At 46.0% G+C, this 19,131-nt stretch overlaps 1 protein-coding gene and 1 long non-coding RNA gene across 2 annotated transcripts in view; one reads left to right on the top strand and one right to left on the bottom strand.

Moving 5' to 3' along the window:
- The window catches only part of MRPL28 (mitochondrial ribosomal protein L28), a 91,585-nt gene extending 73,527 nt beyond the window's left edge, over positions 1–18,058 (bottom strand). Inside the window, exon 1 of the mRNA XM_075830032.1 lies at positions 17,960–18,058. The gene's annotated coding sequence lies outside the window, so the exon portion shown is untranslated. The remainder of the gene's footprint in view (positions 1–17,959) is intronic.
- The window catches only part of LOC142655632 (uncharacterized), an 81,919-nt gene continuing 80,820 nt past the window's right edge, over positions 18,033–19,131 (top strand). The window contains exon 1 of the long non-coding RNA XR_012849526.1: positions 18,033–18,127. This is a non-coding gene — a long non-coding RNA (uncharacterized LOC142655632). The remainder of the gene's footprint in view (positions 18,128–19,131) is intronic.

Below are 19,131 nucleotides of genomic sequence, written 5' to 3' on the forward strand. Positions count from 1 at the left end.
CCTGAGCCTTGTCGAATGTCCAGGCAAAAGATTAGGGCCCCATGTAGGGTGTTTCTAAAACCGGGAAACGCCGCATAATAATTAGAGAGCTGTCTTGTTATGGTGGCACAAGCTGGGCACCACATATTGGCATATCTATGGAAAAATCCGATTTTCACTCTGCAACATCGAGAGCACATTAATTTCTACAAAAAACCTGCAGGGTTAACATGCTTACTACACCCCTAGGTAAATGCATTGAGGGGTGTAGTTTCAAAAATGAGGTCACTTCTTGGGGGTTTCCACTGTTTTGGTCCCACAGGCGCCCAGAAACCAATCCAGCAAAATCTGCACTCCAAATGGCGCTCCTTCCCTTCTGAGCCCTGCCGTGTGCCCAAACAACCGTTTATGACCACATTATGGGGTATTGCCGTACTCGGGAGAAATTGCTTTACAAATGTTGGGTTCTTTTTTTCCTTTATTTGTTGAGAAAATTACAAATTTTGCGCTAAAGCTACGTCTTATTGAAGAAAAAGGATTGTTTTAATTTTCACTGCCCAATTCTAATAAATTCTATGAAATATCTGTGGGGTCAAAATGCTTACTACACCCCTAGAGGACTTCCTGAAGGGGTATAGTTTCCTAAATGGAGTCACTTTTTGGGAGTTTTCATTGTTTTGTCCCTTGAGGGGCTTTGCAAATGCGACATTGCCTCCGCAAACCATTCCTGCTAAATGTGATCTCCAAAAGCCAAATAGCGCTCTTTCCCTTCTAAGCCCTGCCGGGTGTCCAAACAGCCGTTTATTACCACAAGTGGGGTATTGTTTTACTCGGGAGAAATTGCTTTACAAATTTTGCGTTGCTTTTTCTTCTTCAGTCCTTGTGGAATTGAGAAAAATTTACCTAAACCTACATTTTCTTTGAAAAAAATGTAGATTTTTATTTTCAGGGCCTACTTCCAATAATTTGCAAAAAGCCTGTAGGGTCAAAACGCTCACTATACCCCTAATTTCCTCAATGGGTGTAGTTTCCAAAATGGGGTCACTTGTGGGGGGTTTCCACTGTTTTGTACCCTCAGGGGCTTTGTAAATGTGACATGGCCTTTGCAAACCATTCCTGCTAAATGTGAACTCCAAAAGCGAAATGGCACTCCATCCATTCTAAGCCCTGCCGTGTGTCCAAACAGCCGTTTATTACCACATGTGGGGTATTGTTTTACTCGGGAGAAATTGCTTTACAAATTTTACTGTGCTTTTTTAGTCCTTTAGTCTCCTTTAGTCCTTGTGGAAATTAGAAAAAAAAAAAACGCTAAACCTAGATGTTCTTTGAAAAAATATAGATTTTAATTTTCACTGCCTAATTCCAATAATTTCTGTAAAAAGCCTGTGCGGTCAAAATGCTCACTATACCCCTAGATAATTTCCTTGAGGGGTGTAGTTTCCCAAATGGGGTCACTTTTGGGGGATTTCCACTGTTTTGGCACCGCAAGAGCCCTTCAAACCTGACATGGTGCCAATACATATATTGTAATAAAAATAAGGCCCGAAAATCCACTAGGTGCTCCTTTGCTTCTGGGGCCGGTGCTTCAGTCCAGTAGCACGCTACGGCCACATGTGGGATTCTTCCTAAAACTGTAGAACCTGGGCAATAAATATTGAGTTGCATTTCTCTGGTAAAACTTTGTGTTATAAAAAAAAATTGGATTAAAATCAATTTCTGCAAAAAAATATGAAATTTGTACATTTCACCTCTACTTTGCTTTCATTTCTGTGAAACGTCTAAAGGGTTAAAAAAATGCTGTTTTGAATACTGTGAGGGGTGAAGTTTTTAAAATGGGGTGACTTTTTTGGTGGTTTCTAATATATAAGGCCCTCAAAGCCACTTCACAACTGAACTGGCCCCTGTAAAAATAGCCTTTTGAAATTTTCTTGAAAATGTGAGAAATTGCTGCTAAAGTTCAAAGCCTTGTAACGTCCTAGAAAAATAAAAGGATGTTCAAAAAACGATGCCAATCTAATGTAGACATATGGGGGATATTAGTTAGCAACAATTTTGTGTGTTATAACTGCCTGTCTTACAACATTTAAATTGAGAAATATGCTAATTTTTTGCAAAATTTTGGTGTTTTTCACAATTAAATACTGAACATATCGACCAAATTTTGCCAGTAACATAAAGACCAATATGTCATGAGAAAACAATCTCATAATCGCTTGGATAGGTAAAAGCATTCCGAAGTTATTACCACATAAAGTGAAACATGTCAGATTTGAAAAATGAGGCTCTGCCAGGAAGGTCAAAAGTGGCCACAGCGAGAAGGGGTTAAGGGATAACTTTATTTATAACTTTTTTTTACTTGTAATGTATTAGCATACTCCTGAATTACTATCACTCCTGTATGCGAATACATAACACTGTGAAATTAAAACATAAAAGAACAGACCAACGGCGCTGCGATTGTAGACCGGAAAATAAAGACCTTTAAACAGACATCACGGCAAAGTTTTAATGTCAGAGGCTACGCGTTTCAACACCGAACTGGTGTCTTCATCAGGCCATCAGGTATTGGCCTGATGAAGACACCAGTTTGGTGTTGAAACGCGCCGTATGTTCACATGGTCCTTCCCTGCTCTAATTACAAATAACAGGCAGACGGCTCCCTCCCTGCACACTGTCTGAGGCCGGATTACACCAGCGTGTGCCTTTTGCTCGCGCAAAAACGCGTCGTTTTGTGCGCGTAAAAGGTACATAACAGCTCCGTGTGTCAGCCGCGTATGATGCGCGGCTGCGTTATTTTCACGCAGCCGCCATCATTATGACACTCCGTTTGTATGTTTGTAAACAGAAAAGCACGTGGTGCTTTTCTGTTTTCATTCAGACTTTTTACTGCTGTTGCGCGAATCACGCGCATACCACGGAAGTGCTTCCGTGTGCTGCGCGTGATTTTCACGCACCCATTGACTTTAATGGGTGCGTGATGTACGAACAACACACAAATATCGGACATTTCGTGAGTTTTACGCAGCGAACACACGCTGCGTGAAACTCAGAGACAATCTGCACGGTCCCATAGACTAATAAAGGTCTGTGCGAGGCGCGTGAAAATCACGCGCGTTGCACAGACATATTACACGTTCGTCTAAATAAGCCCTTACACAGTAATAATCATCATTATCCTTTGTGCCTCCATCTATCCCTGATCTAAGTACAGGCACCCGTCTCCCTCCCCCGCCCCTTCCACAGCCTGATAAATGTCAGGGTATGTTCACAGGCAAAGACGTCTCAAAATACGGAGCCGTTTTCAAGAGAAAACAGCTCCTGATTTTCAGACGTTTTTTGTGCAAATCGCGATTTTTGCTGCTTTTTTTACGCCCGTTTTTGGAGCTTTTTTCACTACAGTCTATGGAAAACGGCTCCAAAAACGTCTCAAGAGGTTTCCTGCACTTCTTTTTCGCGGTCGTTTTTTTATGCGTAAAAAAACACATCAAAAAACGCTCCTTCGGAACAGAACGCCGTTTTCCCATTGAAATCAATGGGCAGATGTTCAGATTTTTCAGGAGTTTACGGGCCGAAAAACGGACGAAAATAGGCCGTGTGAACATGCCCTAAGTCTGCCCACTCCACCCAAGTCAGACATCTTGGTACACACAATCCAGTCAGCACATTTACCTCACCTGCTGCTGGATCTGTTCCAATAGATCCTGTATTAGGCCCTGTTCACACTGAGTTTTTTTGCTGGCAGAAAATTCTGCATCAAGATTCTGTCTTGAATTTGGAGGCAGATTTTGACCTGCCTGCACGCCGTTTGCCACGTTTTTTGCCCGCGGCCATTGAGGGAAAAAGAAGCGACATGCCCTATCTTCGGGCGTTTACTCCTCTGACCTCCCTCTGACATCTATGGGAGGCAGAGAAAGCGTTTTTCGCAGCGTTTTTGCCCGTTGCGCTCAATGCCCGCGGTCGAAAATCATGGCAAACGGCGTGGAGGCAGATCAAAATCTGCCTGAAAATTCAAGCGAAATTTTGAGGCAGAATTTTCTGCCTGCAAATAACTGTGTGAACAGGGCCTTACAGTGAAGCAAACACCAAACACTACTCCAAACAATGGTAAAACGTTTCTTTTTTTTTACATAATTTACTATAAATGTATGTAAGGCCCCATACACACTAACGTGCTTTTGTGGGCGCAATTCCCCCGAAAATCCACGAGAGAATTGCGGCCCCATTCACTTCTATGGGCCCATGCAAAAGACCGTGGTTTCCAAGGTCCGTGCATGGCCCAGGACCCTGGACCGCGGAAAGAACGGACATTTCTTAGTACGGCCGTCTTCTGCGGTCCAGGCTCATAGAAAATAAAGGACGTGGCCATATGCACGGCCCGTGGGTGACACTCCGGGGCAGGCCGACCCGAAGATCACGGCCGTGCACATGGCTACGGTCGTGTGCATGAGGCCTTAGTGTGTCTCACTATTTATATATATTTTTATGTATAAAATTTTGTGTATGTATATATATATATATATATATATATATATATATATATATAAAATGTGTGTGTCTGTGTGTATATATATATATATATATATATATATATATACATATACACACCCACACCCCCACACACACACACACACGCACATACATACACACACACACACACACACACAAAATTATATATATAGATAGATAGATAGATAGATAGATAGATAGATAGATAGATAGATAGATTATATATATACACACACATATACACACACAGTGCGGGAACTACAAGTGTGAAGAAGGATGAGATGGTGTGGACGACGAGATTGTCAGAGGAGGGTGCGTGTTCTGTGATTGATGACGCTCCTTGTCTTTGCTAAGACAGCACTTTCGACTGTGTAAAGACACGGCGCGTCATCAACTACCTTTAGGCTCTATTCACACGAGAGGGTCTGAGTGTCGGCCTATAAAAAACTGCGGTTTTGGTCCGTTGTCTCGGCCGTTTTGCATCTGTTCCGTTCTGGGCCATGCTTCCGTTTTTAACCCGTTTTGCACCCGTTTTTTTCCTTGTCTGTTTTAAAAACGGATGAATTTCATTTGTCAATTTTCTGCCACACACTGCCCTCTGTAGATAATGCCACACACTACGTTCTATAGATACTGCCACAGCCCCCACTGTAGGTAATGCCACACAGCCCCCTGTAGGTAATGCCACACAGCCCTCTGTAGGTAATGCCACACAGCCCCCTGTAGGTAATGCCACACAGCCCCGCTGTAGGTAATGCCATACAGCCCCCCTGTAGGTAATTCCACACAGCCCCCCTGTAGGTAATGCCACACAGCCCCCCTGTAGGTAATGCCACACAGCCCCCCTGTAGGTAATGCCACACAGCCCCCCCTGTAGGTAATGCCACATAGCTCCCCCTGTAGGTAATGCCACATAGCTCCCCCTGTAGGTAATGCCACATAGCTCCCCCTGTAGGTAATGCCACATAGCCCCACCTGTAGGTAATGCCACATAGCCCCCCATGTCGGTAATGCCACATAGCCCCCCCCTGTAGGTAATGCCACATAGCCCCCCCTGTAGGTAATGCCACATAGCTCCCCCTGTAAGTAATGCCACATAGCCCCCCTGTAGGCAATGCCACACAGCCCCCTTGTAGGCAATGCCACACAGCCCCCCTTGTAGGTAGTGCCACCCCCCCCCCTACTTTCCTGTAGGGGACGGCTCTGGAGAAATCCCTCACTTCACTGTCCATATATGAACAGTGAAGTGAGGTACTTCTCCTGTAGCGGAATCCCCGGCCACATCGGCGGGGATTCCGCTTCAGAAGTCCCTGACGTCACTGTGTCCATATATGGACACAGTGAAGTCTGTGACTTCTCCTGGAGCGGAATCCCCGGCCACATCGGCGGGGATTCCGCTTCAGAAGTCCATGACGTCACTGTCCATATATGGACACAGTGAAGTCAGTGACTTTTCCTGGAGCGGAATCCCCGGCCAATTCGCCGGTGATTCCGCTTCAGAAGTCACTGTGTCCATATATGGACACAGTGAAGTCTGTGACTTCTCCTGGAGCGGAATCCCCAATCCCGGGCTTGGGGATTCCGCTCCTACAGTGAGCAAATAAACACCCTCCTCCTCACATGCGCTTCGGACTGTGAGGAGGAGAAGGAGAGAGCGAGCGACGGCAGACACGGCCGTCACAGTGGACACCGACACCACATATTAAAACTTGCGCATGCGCAATGAAACACACGGCTGCTGAAGACGCAGCCATATCATTTAACAGAGCATGCGTGGTAGTATCAACCACGCATGCTCTAAGCAGATGGGGAAAACACGTGGTACAGTTACGTCATTTATGACGTAACCGTACAATGTGAAAACCGGAAACCGCAAACCGGAAGTTAGGCGCGAATGGACGGGTATGCACAGGAAGTGCAAACTTTACATGGACAAGCGGTCACGTGACGGAAGAGGGGATACAACGATACATCCAGCTAATCAAACGTAAGTACATTACAAAGTTAAATGTTTTTTATTGTTTAGTTTAATTAAAAGTAATTTTTTACTTCCGGAAAACCCCTTTAATGGATAACTTTATTTATAACTTTTTTTTACTTGTAATGTATTAGCATACTCCTGAATTACTATCACTCCTGTATGCAAATACATTACACTGTGTCACTATGACAGAGGCTGCTGATCGGGGAGCACATAGTGTGCCCTAACAGCATGCATACGGAACAGACAGCCCTGGGGTCCTTTCTAGGTCCGCAGGGCTGACTGCAGAGGGATTCCCCGGTGTTTGCTAGCATCACCGTAATCCCGGTGATGCGATCAAAGAGGGGAATTCCCTTTGATCATGCCGCGGTCACGGACCGCGGCAATCAAAGGGTTAAACAGCTGGGGTCCGAATGTTTTCCGACCCCAGCTGTATTCAGGAGGCTTCTCTAGGATCAGGAACTGTTAGTTACAGCGACGCCAAAAGACGTCGTTGTAGACTGGGGGCCTGCACCGCCTGACGTGAAAAGACGGTGGGCGGTCGGGAAGGAGTTCCCTTTTAATTGCACTAGTTAGTGCAGACTAGAAGTTTCTACAACTCCTCTATCATTAGAGAGTGATTGCCTCAGGCCATTCAGTTGTGCTTTACCACAGTAACCAGACTTTTATGGCATCTCATTTACATATGAAAGTCCATAACTGACATGTAAAAGTCTTTTGTCAGGACAACTATTTTAAAATCAACAAAGGTTCTCCCTAGGTAGCAGTTCTGTGTGACAAAACGTAACAATCCCATATGACTGTCCGTTTGTGGTAGCCGAAGAGAAAGTCTAACGCCTCCCCTTCCAAAATGTTTGGTTAGCGAAGGCTTCTAGCAGGGAAGATGATATGTTGATACTTTGCAGGAAAAAATAAAAAATAAAGAGTAGGTAATGGCTTAACCCCTTCAGGACCAAGCTCATTTTGGCCTTCAGGACCAGACCCATTTTTTCAAATCTGACATATTTCACTTTATGTGGTAATAACTCCGGAACGCTTTTACCTATCAAAGTGATTCTGAGATTGTTTTCTCATGACACATTGGACTTTATGATAGTGGAAAAATGTCGTCGATAAATTCAATATTTACCAGTGAAAAACACCAAAATTTGGTGAAAAATTTCAAAAATTAGCATTTTTCTAAATGTAAATGTATCTGCTTGTAAGACAGGCAGTTATACCACACAAAATTGTTGCTAATTAACATCCCCCATATGTCTACTTTAGATTGGCATCGTTTTTTGAACATCCTTTTATTTTTCTAGGACGTTACAAGGCTTAGAACTTTAGCAGCAATTTCTCACATTTTCAAGAAAATTTCAAAAGGCTATTTTTACAGGGGCCAGTTCAGTTGTGAAGCGGCTTTTAGGGCCTTATATATTAGAAACCGCCAAAAAGTCACCCCATTTTAAAATCTTCACCCCTCAAAGTATTCAAAACAGCATTTAGAAAGTTTCTTAACCCTTTAAACGTTTCACAGGAATTAAAGCAACGTAGAGGTGAAATTTTCAAATTTCATTTTTTTTTTGCAGAAATTAATTTTTATTCTATTTTTTTTGTAACACAGAAGTTTTTACCAGAGAAACGCAACTCAATATTTATTGCCCAGATTCTGCAGTTTTTAGAAATATCCCACATGTGGCCCTAGTGTGGTAATGGACTGAAGCACCGGCCTCAGAAGCAAAGGAGCACCTAGAGGATTTTGGGCCTCCTTTTTATTAGAAAATATTTTAGGCTCCATGTCAGGTTTCAAGGGCTCTTTCGGTGCCAAAACAGTGGAAATCCACCAAAAGTGACCCCATTTTGGAAACTACACCCCTTGAGGAAATTATCTAGGGGTATAGTGAGCATTTTGACTCCGCAGGTTTTTTGCAGAAATTATTGGAAGTAGGCCGTGAAAATAAAAATCGTCATTCTTTCAAAGATTATGTAGGTTTAGCTAATTTTTTCTAATTTCCACGAGGACTAAGGCTATGGTCACACGGAGTATTTTGGGGGAGGAATATCTGCCTCAAAGCTCCAAACGGAATTTTGAGGCAGATATTCCTCCCCCAAAATACTCCGTGTGAATAGCAATGATCGCGCCGTTTTTCGCCCGCGGCCATTGAGCGCCGCGGGCAGAAAACACGCTTTCTCCTGCCTCCCATTGAAGTCAATGGGAGGTCGGAGGCGGAAGCGCCCGAAGATAGGGCATGTCGCTTCTTTTTCCCGCGAGGCAGTTTTACTGCTCGCGGGAAAAAGACGCCGACGCCTCCCATTGAAATCAATGGGAGGCGTTCTCGGGGAGTTTCTGCCGAGTTTTGCGACGCGGTTTCCGCGTCAATAAACTCGGCAAAAGACCCCGTGTGAACATAGCCTTAAGGAGAAAAAGCACCACAACATTTGTAAAGCAATTTCTACCGAGTAAAACAATACCCCATATATGGTTATAAAAGGATGTTTGGACACACGGCAGAGCTTAGAAGGGAAAGAGCGCCATTTGGCTTTTGGAGCTCAAATTTAGCAGGAATGGTTTGTGGAGTCCATGTCGCATTTGCAAAGCCCCTGAGGTACCAAAACAGTGAAAACGCCAAAAAAGTGACTCCATTGAGAAAACTACACCCCTTGAGGAATCCATCTAGGGGTGTAGTGAGCATTTTGCCCCCACAGGTGTTTCATAGATTTTATTAGAATTGGGCAGTGAAAATAAAAAAATCCTTTTTCTTCAATAAGACGTAGCTTTAGCTCCAAATTTTTAATTTTCTCAACAAATAAAGGAAAAAAAGAACCCCAACGCTTGTAAAGCAACTTCTCTGGAGTACGGCAATACCCCACACGTGGTCGTAAAATGCTGTTTGGGCACACGGCAGGGCTCAGAAGGGAAGGAGCGCCATTTGCTTTTGGTGTACAGATTTTGCTGCATTTGGTTTCTGGTCGCTATGTTGCATTTGCAAAGTCCCTGTGGGACCAAAACAGTGGATCCCCCCCAGAAGTGACCCCATTTTGGAAACAACACCCTCAAGGTATTCACCTAGGGGTGTAGTGAGCATGTTAACCCCACAGGTGTTTTGCAGAAATTCGTGTGCACACGATGTGGGAGAATGAAAATGGGAATTTTTCCTTAGATACGCCAATATGTGGTGCCCGGCTTGTGCCACCATAACAAGACAGCTCTCAATTATTATGCGGTGTTTCCCTGTTTTAGAATCACCCTACATGTGGCCCTAATCTTTTGCCTGGACATTCGACAGGGCTCAGGAGTGAAAGAGTACCATGTAAAATTGAGGCCTAATTTGGCGACTTATAAAGTATTGGTTCACAATTGCAGAGGCTTTGATGTGAAATAATAAAAGAAACCCCTGAGAAGTGACCCCATTTTGGAAACTGCACCCCTCAAGGCATTTATTAAGAGGTGTAGTGAGCATTTTCACCCCACGTGTCTTTTCCATAAATGATTGCGCTGCGGAAGGTACAAATTAAATAGTTTCCCTAGATATGCCAATTCAGTGTCAAATGTCATGCCCAGCTTGTGCCACTTTTTTTTTTATATACACCGTTCACCGTACGTTATAAACTACATGTTACCTTTATTCTGCGGGTCAGTACGATTCCGGCGATACCAAATTTATAGAACTTTTTTATAACTTTTTGCACAATAAAATTACTTTTGGAAAGAGAATGTATTTTTTCTGTCGCCAAGTTGTGAGAGCCATAACTTTTACATTTTTTCGTCGATGGAGCTGTGTGAGGGCTTGTTTTTTTTTGCGAGACGAGGTATAGATTTTATCGGTACCATTTTTGGATACATGCGACTTTTTGATCACTTTTTATTTAAATTTTTGGAAGACAGTGACCAAAAAAACAGTAATTATGGCAGTGTTTTTGAGGTTTTTTTTTACGGCGTTCACTGCGCTGGATAAATAACATAATATTTTTATAGTTCAGGTCGTTACGGTCGCTGCGATACCAAATATGTATGGCTTTATTATTTTTTTCAATAATAAATGACTTATAAGGGAAAAAGGGCGATTGTGTTTTGTGTTATTATTTGAAACTTTTATTGTATGTTTTCCAACTTTTATTTTTACTTTTTTTACACTTTTTTTTACACTTTTCTTTAGTCCCACTAGGGGACTTGAATGTCCAACTATTTGTTTGATGTTCTAATACATTGCACTACCTATGTAGTGCAATGTATTGGAACTGTCAGTTGTTCACTGACAGCAAGCCGATCAGGCTCCGCCTCTGGGCGGGGCCTAATCAGCTTACGTAATGGCAGACAGGAGTCCATTGTTAGGGCTCCTGTTGCCATGGTAGCAGTCGCCAGCCTTGCCATCGCATGGCAAGGCTGCCGATTTTCTACAAACCTCTAGGATGCAGCGATCACAATGGATCGCTGCATCGAAGGGGTTAATGCCAGGAATCGGAGCTAGCTCCGGTTCCTGGCGATAGATCGGGGTGTCCGCTGTAACATACAGCGGACACCCACTGCTGATGACGCCGGCTCAGCTTCTGAGCCGGAAGCTGAGCCGGCGCCATCTTGCCGATGTTACCGGAAGCCTCCTGGGACCCGCCGACGACGGGGCATAGGAGGATTCCGTTACAGGCTGATCGGGAGGTAAGCATTAGCCCTCCGATCGCCTTTGCAGCCACCGGCAACCCAGCGATCACGTTGCTGGGGTGCCGGTGGCTATAAACTCCTCACATGCTGCGATCTCTATTGAACGCAGCATGTGAGGGGTTAATCGGTCGGATCGGAGGCTAGCTCCGGTCCTGGCCGATACCTTAGGGTGCCAGCTGTAACATACAGCTGTCACCCGGTGGTGATGTCGCTGGCTCAGCTCCTGAGCCAGCTTCATCTCCATGACGTATATTTACGTGAAAAGGCGGTAAGCCACCGATTTTAATGACGTTTATATACGTGATCCGGCGGGAAGGGGTTAAAAAGCAATTCCCTAAATTGTTATTATTAACAAAATTGCTCTGGCTGCTAATGTGAATGATATAAACATGCAGTAGGGTTTCAAAAGCACTTATAGATTGTGCTGCAGGGGGGCCTGAATTACTATCACACAGTTACAGGCTGTGTGATAGTAATTCAGGCCCCCCTGCAGCACAATCTATAAGTGCTTTTGAAACCCTACTGCATGTTTATATCATTCACATTAGCAGCCAGAGCAATTTGGAAATGGAAAACAGAATAGATTGTGTAAAACTGTCTGAAGTCTATGCAAAACGCGAGTACGAGCAATTACGTCTGAAATGACGGAGCTGTTTTCTCCTGAAAACAGCTCCGTAATTTCAGACGTAAATGCAGTTATCGTGTGCACATACCCTTATACTCATCAACATTAAAAGAAATAATGCTGGAAATAGATCACTCTGTGTATAATGAATCTATATAATATACGAGTTTCACTTATAGAATTGAATTACTGAAATAAATGAACTTTTTGACGATATTCTAATTCATTGAGAAGGACTAGTCTATTTCTTCTGTTATGGTTCCGTTACTGGTTTTGGCTTTAAAAATACATGCAAAATCTGCAGCAAATCTGTACTGTATTAACGAGGCCTTAGGCTGGGTTCACACACACTATTTACGGCAGTAATTCGGGCGTAAAAAAGACACCCGCGTCAAAGAAGTGCATGTCACTTCTTGAGATGTAATTGGAGCCGTTTTCCATTGACTCCATGGAAAAACAGCTCCAATTACGTCCGTAATTGACGCAGCGAAAAGCGCCTGCACATGCCATTACGGCTGAAATTCCGGAGCGGTTTTCTCCTGAAAATAGCTCCGTAATTTCAGCCGTAACGGACGATGCCGTGTGAACATACCCTGTGTGTAATGAATCTGTATAATATATGAGTTTCACTTTTTGAATTGAATTACTGAAATAAATTAACTTTTTGATGATATTCTAATTCATTGAGAAGGACTAGAATATACAACGAAAGACTTAGGGTATGTTCACACGGCGGGGGTCCGTAACGGCTGAAATTACGGGGATGTTTCAGCCTGAAAACATCCCCGTAATTTCAGCCGTAGCGGCATGTGCAGGCGCTTGAACGCCGCGTCAACTACGGCCGTAATTAGCGCTGCTATTCATTGGAGTCAATGAATAGCGGCTCCAATTACGGCCAAAGAAGTGACAGGTCACTTCTTCTACGCGGGCGTCTATTTACGCGCCGTCATTTGACAGCGGCGCGTAAATATACGCCTCGTGTGAACAGACAAACGTCTGCCCATTGCTTTCAATGGGCAGATGTTTGTCAGCGCTATTTTCGGGCGTAATTCGGGGCAAAAACGCCCGATTTACGTCCGTAAATAGGCCGTGTGAACATACCCTTATAGGTCTCCTCTCCTGGATTTGGCTTAAAAAATGCATACAAAATCTGCAATCTGTGAAAAGGGCCTAAGGCTGGGTTCACACGAGAATGTTACGTCCGTAAAGGACGGAACGTATTTCGGCCACAAGTCCCGAACCGAACACACTGCAGGGAGCCGGGCTCCTAGCATCATAGTTATGTACGACACTAGGAGTCCCTGCCTCTCTGCAGGACAACTGTCCCGTACCGTAATCATGTTTTCAGTATGGGACAGTAGTTCCATGGAGAGGCAGGGACTCCTAGCATCGTACATAACTATGATGCTAGGAGCCCGGCTCCCTGCACTGTGTTCGGTCCGGGACTTGCGGCCAAAATACGTCCGTTCATTACGGACGTAACATGCTCGTGTTAACTGTGAACCCAGCCTCAGAGTAACTCCCCATGGAACAGAATTGACGTGCCCGACATGCGGCGAAGCAGAGGCGGCACCCTGTTTGGCACGGCTGTCAGGTCACTAGTTAACGGTTGCATGTTTTTGCGAGTAACATGGCAGTTTACCTGCAAAATTGTGCAGCCATTAATCAATACATCCTATATGGCCGCACAATTTTTATAACTGTCAGAGGCATTGTGGCCACGTCAATGTCGCTCTGTGGGGTGTTACCCTAAGGCTTTATTCAGACGAACGTAAAATACGCGCGTGCAACGCGCGTGATTTTCACGTGCGTTGCCCGTAGCTATATTTGTCAATGGGGCCGTGCAGACATGGCAGCGTTTTTTGCGCATCGTTGCTCCGTTGCCAAAAACTCACGACATGTCCGTTGATTCAGCGTTTTCAACGCATCACGCACCCATTGAAGTCAATGGGTGCGTGAAAACCACGCATCTCGCACGGAAGCACTTCCGTGCGAACTGCGTGTTTGCGCAACAGCTGTCAAAAGGATGAATGTAAACAGAAAAGCACCACGTGCTTTTCTGTTTCTGAACATCCAAACGGAGTGTCTTTGCGATTAGCGAACCCCGACAACCGAAGCTAACTTCACCGGGTTCGGCCAAACTCGTTTTGGCCGAACCCGGCAAAAAAATTTCCGGTCCGCGACGTCGGGAGACATTCACTATGCATGGTGCTGAAAGAGTTAAACTGTTTCAGCACCATGGACAGTGACTTGCGATCCCAAAATACATGAACCTGTAAAAAAAACCGAAGTTCTAACTTACCGATTACTCCTGTCTCCTTCCTGCAGTCCGACCTCCCAGGATGACACTTCAGTTCAAGTGACAGCTCCAGCCAATCACAGGCTGCAGCCAATCACAGGCTGCAGCGGTCACTTGGACTGCCGCGTCATCCAGGAAGGTGGGGCCCGATGTCAAGAGAGGCGCGTCACCAAGGACGCGTCACCAAGGCAACGGCCGGGAAGTTCTCCGTAAGTAGGAACTTTATCTTTTTTTTTTTACAGGTTTTTCGCTGTTGTGTTCGGCATTCACTGTCGAGGGTGCTGAAAGATTTAGCTCTTTCAGCACCTTAGACAGTGACGGGCGTCGACTAGCCTCATCTCTATGATGCCGGCTGCGCGAAAATCACGCAGCCGCGCATCAGACACGGATGACACACGCAGCTGTCAAATGGTTTTTGCGCGCGTAAAACGCCGCGTTGTTTGCGCGCGCAAAAACGCAACGCTCGTGTGAATCCAGCCTTACAATGTATTTTTTCCGGATTAATACTGCTGCTTCTAGCAGGGGCGATCGCACCGTCAACAGTTAAGGGACATTGCTTCTGAAGTGCCCTAATATTCTTAGGCCACGTTCACTATGAGGACTCTGCAAGGTTTTAGGCAATGCATCAAGGCAAAAAGCCGTCCAGAATATGCAACCATGCCGCCAGCAATTATTGCGAATAGGGTATTTTATGCCCCTTTCACATGCTCCTGAAAAAATGTGAGCAGAGTAATATATGTTTTATAATCTGCAGGATGCTCATTATTAATGCGGATTCTGCGCGGAAACAAGTTTCAGCTGCGAATCATCCTCAAAATCCATGGCAGATGTGCCTAAGTGCAAATCCTGACGGTGTGAACATAGCGTAAAGCGTACATCTGTTTATTAAAATATAAAAGCATGCAGGACCATCAAACCAGAGCAGGGGCGTAACTAGGAAAGACTGGGCCCCATAGCAAACTTTTGACTGGGGGCCCCCCTCCCCTGGGTGTCACACAACCCCCCCCTTGTAGATAGTGCCTTTTTTACAGCCCCCCCCCCCCTGTAGATAACGCCATACAGCCCCCCCTGTAGATAGCGCCATACATCCCCTGTAGAGAACGCCATACAGCCCCCCTGTAGATAACGCCATAAAGCCCCCCTGTAGATAACGCCATACAGCCCCCCCGGTAGGGAACGCCATACAGCCCCCCCGGTAGGGAACGCCATACAGCCCCCCCCCCTGTAGAGAACGCCATACAGCCCCCCCCCTGTAGAGAACGCCATACAGCCCCCCCCCCCTGTAGGGAACGCCATACAGCTCCCCCCCTGTAGGGAACGCCATACAGCCACCCCCCCCCCTGTAGGGAACCCCATACAGCGTTCCCCCCCCTGTAGGGAACGCCATACAGCGTCCCCCCCTCCCAAAAAAATGCGACCTACAGTGTGTCCTACAAAATACATGTATCCCCTCTCCACAGGATAGGGGATACAAGAGTGATCGCTGGCAGCGATAGGGAGAACGGGGGACCGATAGTCCCCCTGAACTTCTCCATGACAAACCTCTGACTTCCGGCGTCTGCGCAGCTCAATAAAAATGAAAGGAGCGCTGGTCACGCATGCGCACAAGCACGACCGGCGCTCCATTCATTTCTACGGAGCTGCCGACACAGACCCCGGAAGTCCGAGGTTTGTCATGGAGAAGTTCAGGGGACTTTCAGTCCCCCGTTCTCCCTATCAATGCCAGCGATCACACATGTATCCCCTATCCTGTGGAGAGGGGATACATGTCCTGTGGAGAGGGGATACATGTCCTGTGGAGAGGGGATACATGTCCTGTGGAGAGGGGATACATGTCCTGTGGAGAGGGGATACATGTCCTGTGGAGAGGGGATACATGTCCTGTGGAGAGGGGATACATGTCCTGTGGAGAGGGGATACATGTCCTGTGGAGAGGGGATACATGTCCTGTGGAGAGGGGGGGGGGATACATGTCCTGTGGAGAGGGGGGGGGGATACATGTCCTGTGGAGAGGGGGGGGGGGATACATGTCCTGTGGAGAGGGGGGGGGGATACATGTCCTGTGGAGAGGGGATACATGTCCTGTGGAGAGGGGATACATGTCCTGTGGAGAGGGGATACATGTCCTGTGGAGAGGGGATACATGTCCTGTGGAGAGGGGATACATGTCCTGTGGAGAGGGGGGGGGGATACATGTCCTGTGGAGAGGGGGGGGGGATACATGTCCTGTGGAGAGGGGGGGGGATACATGTCCTGTGGAGAGGGGGGGGGGGGATACATGTCCTGTGGAGAGGGGGGGGGGATACATGTCCTGTGGAGAGGGGATACTTGTCCTGTGGAGATCCTGTGGAGAGGGGATACATGTCTTTTGCTCTATTTTGCGCCTTCAGTACCAGACACCGTTTAGCCATTTTTAGCACGTGTTAGTTAAATGGCTATAACTTTTTTATTTGTTGGGCTAATGACGTGATTTTTGCGACGTTTTTTCCGTAGACAATGGAGGTTTCATTTTTTATCGTTTTTATACGAACCTTTTTTGCTATTTTAGGATTTTTATTCATAAAGTTTGAAAATAATAGTAAAAAAATAAGCTTTTTTACTTTTCAGCTATTTTTTTTTTGGTAATAACATAGTTTTACCCTAAAATAGACCTTTTATTTGTGATCGTCATTGTCTACCGTAAATTTTAATATATTACATGTGTATATTAGGGTAATTGGGTCAGCGCTAGCGTTACAACAATGATTGGCGTGGGGGAAAGTTTTTTTTTTGGGGTGGGTATTTTATGTGTATTTATTATTTACATTTTTTTTGCACTTTACTTTATTCTTTTTTTATTACTATGGTCTGTCCCCCAAAGGTCAAAAAGACCTTTGGGGAACTTTATATTTTTTTTTTCTTTCTTTTACACCATGTTTTTCCACTGTAACTGGGGCTGCACAGCAGCCCCAGTTACAGGGGAAATCAGCCCTCTCATAGTGACAATTGTCACTAATAGAGCTGTGCTGGGTCTAGTAAGACCCAGCAGCAGCCTGCCACTAACGGCACCCGGCGATCATGTGACCAGTCACATGATCACCGGGAGGAATAGAGACAGCGCTGCTGCTGTCTCTATTCCTGTACACAGCGCGCATTCAGCTTTGTGTGATCAGTCACTGACAGCCGGAGACCCGACATTCAGCTGCCCGATCGCGCGGGCAGCAAGTTAAAACCCGAGCCGTAGAAAGTCTATGGCTCGGGTTTTAAGGACCCTGACCGCTGGCCGTAAAAATACAGCCAGCGGTCGGGAACCAGTTAATGGCAGAGCGGGGAGATACCTCCCTGCTCTGCCGTAGCGTTTAGTGGCGTCCCGCTGTAGCAGCCATAGCAGCTGCTAGCGGAGCCTCCGGCCATGGTGGGGGCCCGTGCCGGCGGGCGACACGGGCCCCCTCATGCCGCGGGCCCCGTAGCAGCCGCTACTGCTGCTACGGCGGTAGTTACGCCACTGAACCAGAGATATAGTACAGAACTACAAGTAACGGCAATGAAAGACACTGCAGGGCGCACTCGAATAGTAGAGTACAGTTCTGCCTCCATTTCTTCCATAAACTAATACTATAACATTACTTTCCAGACTACTGCAGAGGTTTTGGACTCAGTCCTTACATTTATTTCTGGGAGAAGAGATGCCGACAATCTTAAATTTTATTTAAAGTCACATAATAAATCAATAGACAGCTTCCCAATATTTTCTGTTATACTGGCCCTCAGCTCCAGTACTGAGGTTTATAGCAAGGATGGCTGCCTATTTCTCCAATAAATGCTGCTTCACAATTAAATAACTGTAGTACATTGATCTACTTCTAAGTAGCGCAGACACGTCACCGAGAATATTGCGATATCTGCATCATCGCGGCTGTCAATGAAAGATACGTTACAGCTATCACATACCTTCCCGTCGCTCGTAAATGAGAAGGCAAGGACAGTCACATGGCCCGCCTTCCGGCTTTGTCGCACTGTTATGACGTAAAAGGGTGTCATCGAAATCACGTGGTTTGTCACAAAACGTTTACTACTAATTTCATCTTGTGGCCGAGAATGGTGTTACTAACAAAGGAGGTGAAAAAGAAGAAAACCCTGCTGGTCTGGCTAGATATTTAGGTCATGTTCACACGGCATTATGTGGGAAGCAGAAAAATACGAGGCTGACTTCAAGAGAAATCAGCCTCTGAAAATCAGGTGTTTTTGAAGCAAATCTGCCAAGTGTACATGAAGTGTGTTTTCAAAGCGTTTTTAGCACTGCATTGGAAAAAGGCTGGGTTCACATGTTCGGTCCGTAAAATACGGACCGTATGTCAGCCGCATTTCATGGACCGAATACACTTCAGGGAGCCGGGCTCCTAGCACCATAGTTATCTATAACGCTTGGAGTCCCTGCCTCGCTGTGGGAAAACTGCCCCGTACTGTTTATGGGTTTACACGAGCACATTAACGTCCGTAATGGACGGACGTATTTCGGTCCCGGAAGTCCCGGACCGAACTCAGTGCAGGGAGCCGGGCTCCTAGCATCATAGTTATGTACGACGCTAGGAGTCCCTGCCTCTCCGTGGAACTACTGTCCCGTACTGAAAACATGATTACAGTACGGGACAGTTGTCCTGCAGAGAGGCAGGGACTCCTAGCATCGTACATAACTATGATGCTAGGAGCCCGGCTCCCTGCACTGAGTTCGGTCCGGGACTTCTGGCCGAAATACGGACGTTAATTTAACTCCTTAATAAAATAACGCCGAAGGACGGATATATCCGTCCTCAGCAGCTGCTAGTTCGCGCAGGAGGACGGATATATCCGTCCTGTGATGGCGCGGGTACTGAGACTGTACCCACACGATCAGCGGCAGGAGCACGGCTGTTATACACAGCCTGGCTCCTGTTGCAACTGCCGGAATCGAAGCGCGCTCCGATTCCGGCAGTTTAACCCATTAAATGCCGCTGTCAATAGTGACAGCGGCATTTAATGTGTTTGACAGAGGGAGGGAGCTCCCTCTGTCACCCGATCGGCGCCCCCGCAAACAAATCGCGGGTCGCCGTCGGGTTTCCATGACCCCCAGGTCTGCCTTCAGC

Source organism: Rhinoderma darwinii, chromosome 6 (assembly GCF_050947455.1).
Source record: "Rhinoderma darwinii isolate aRhiDar2 chromosome 6, aRhiDar2.hap1, whole genome shotgun sequence".
NCBI classification, from domain to species: Eukaryota; Metazoa; Chordata; class Amphibia; order Anura; family Rhinodermatidae; genus Rhinoderma; species Rhinoderma darwinii.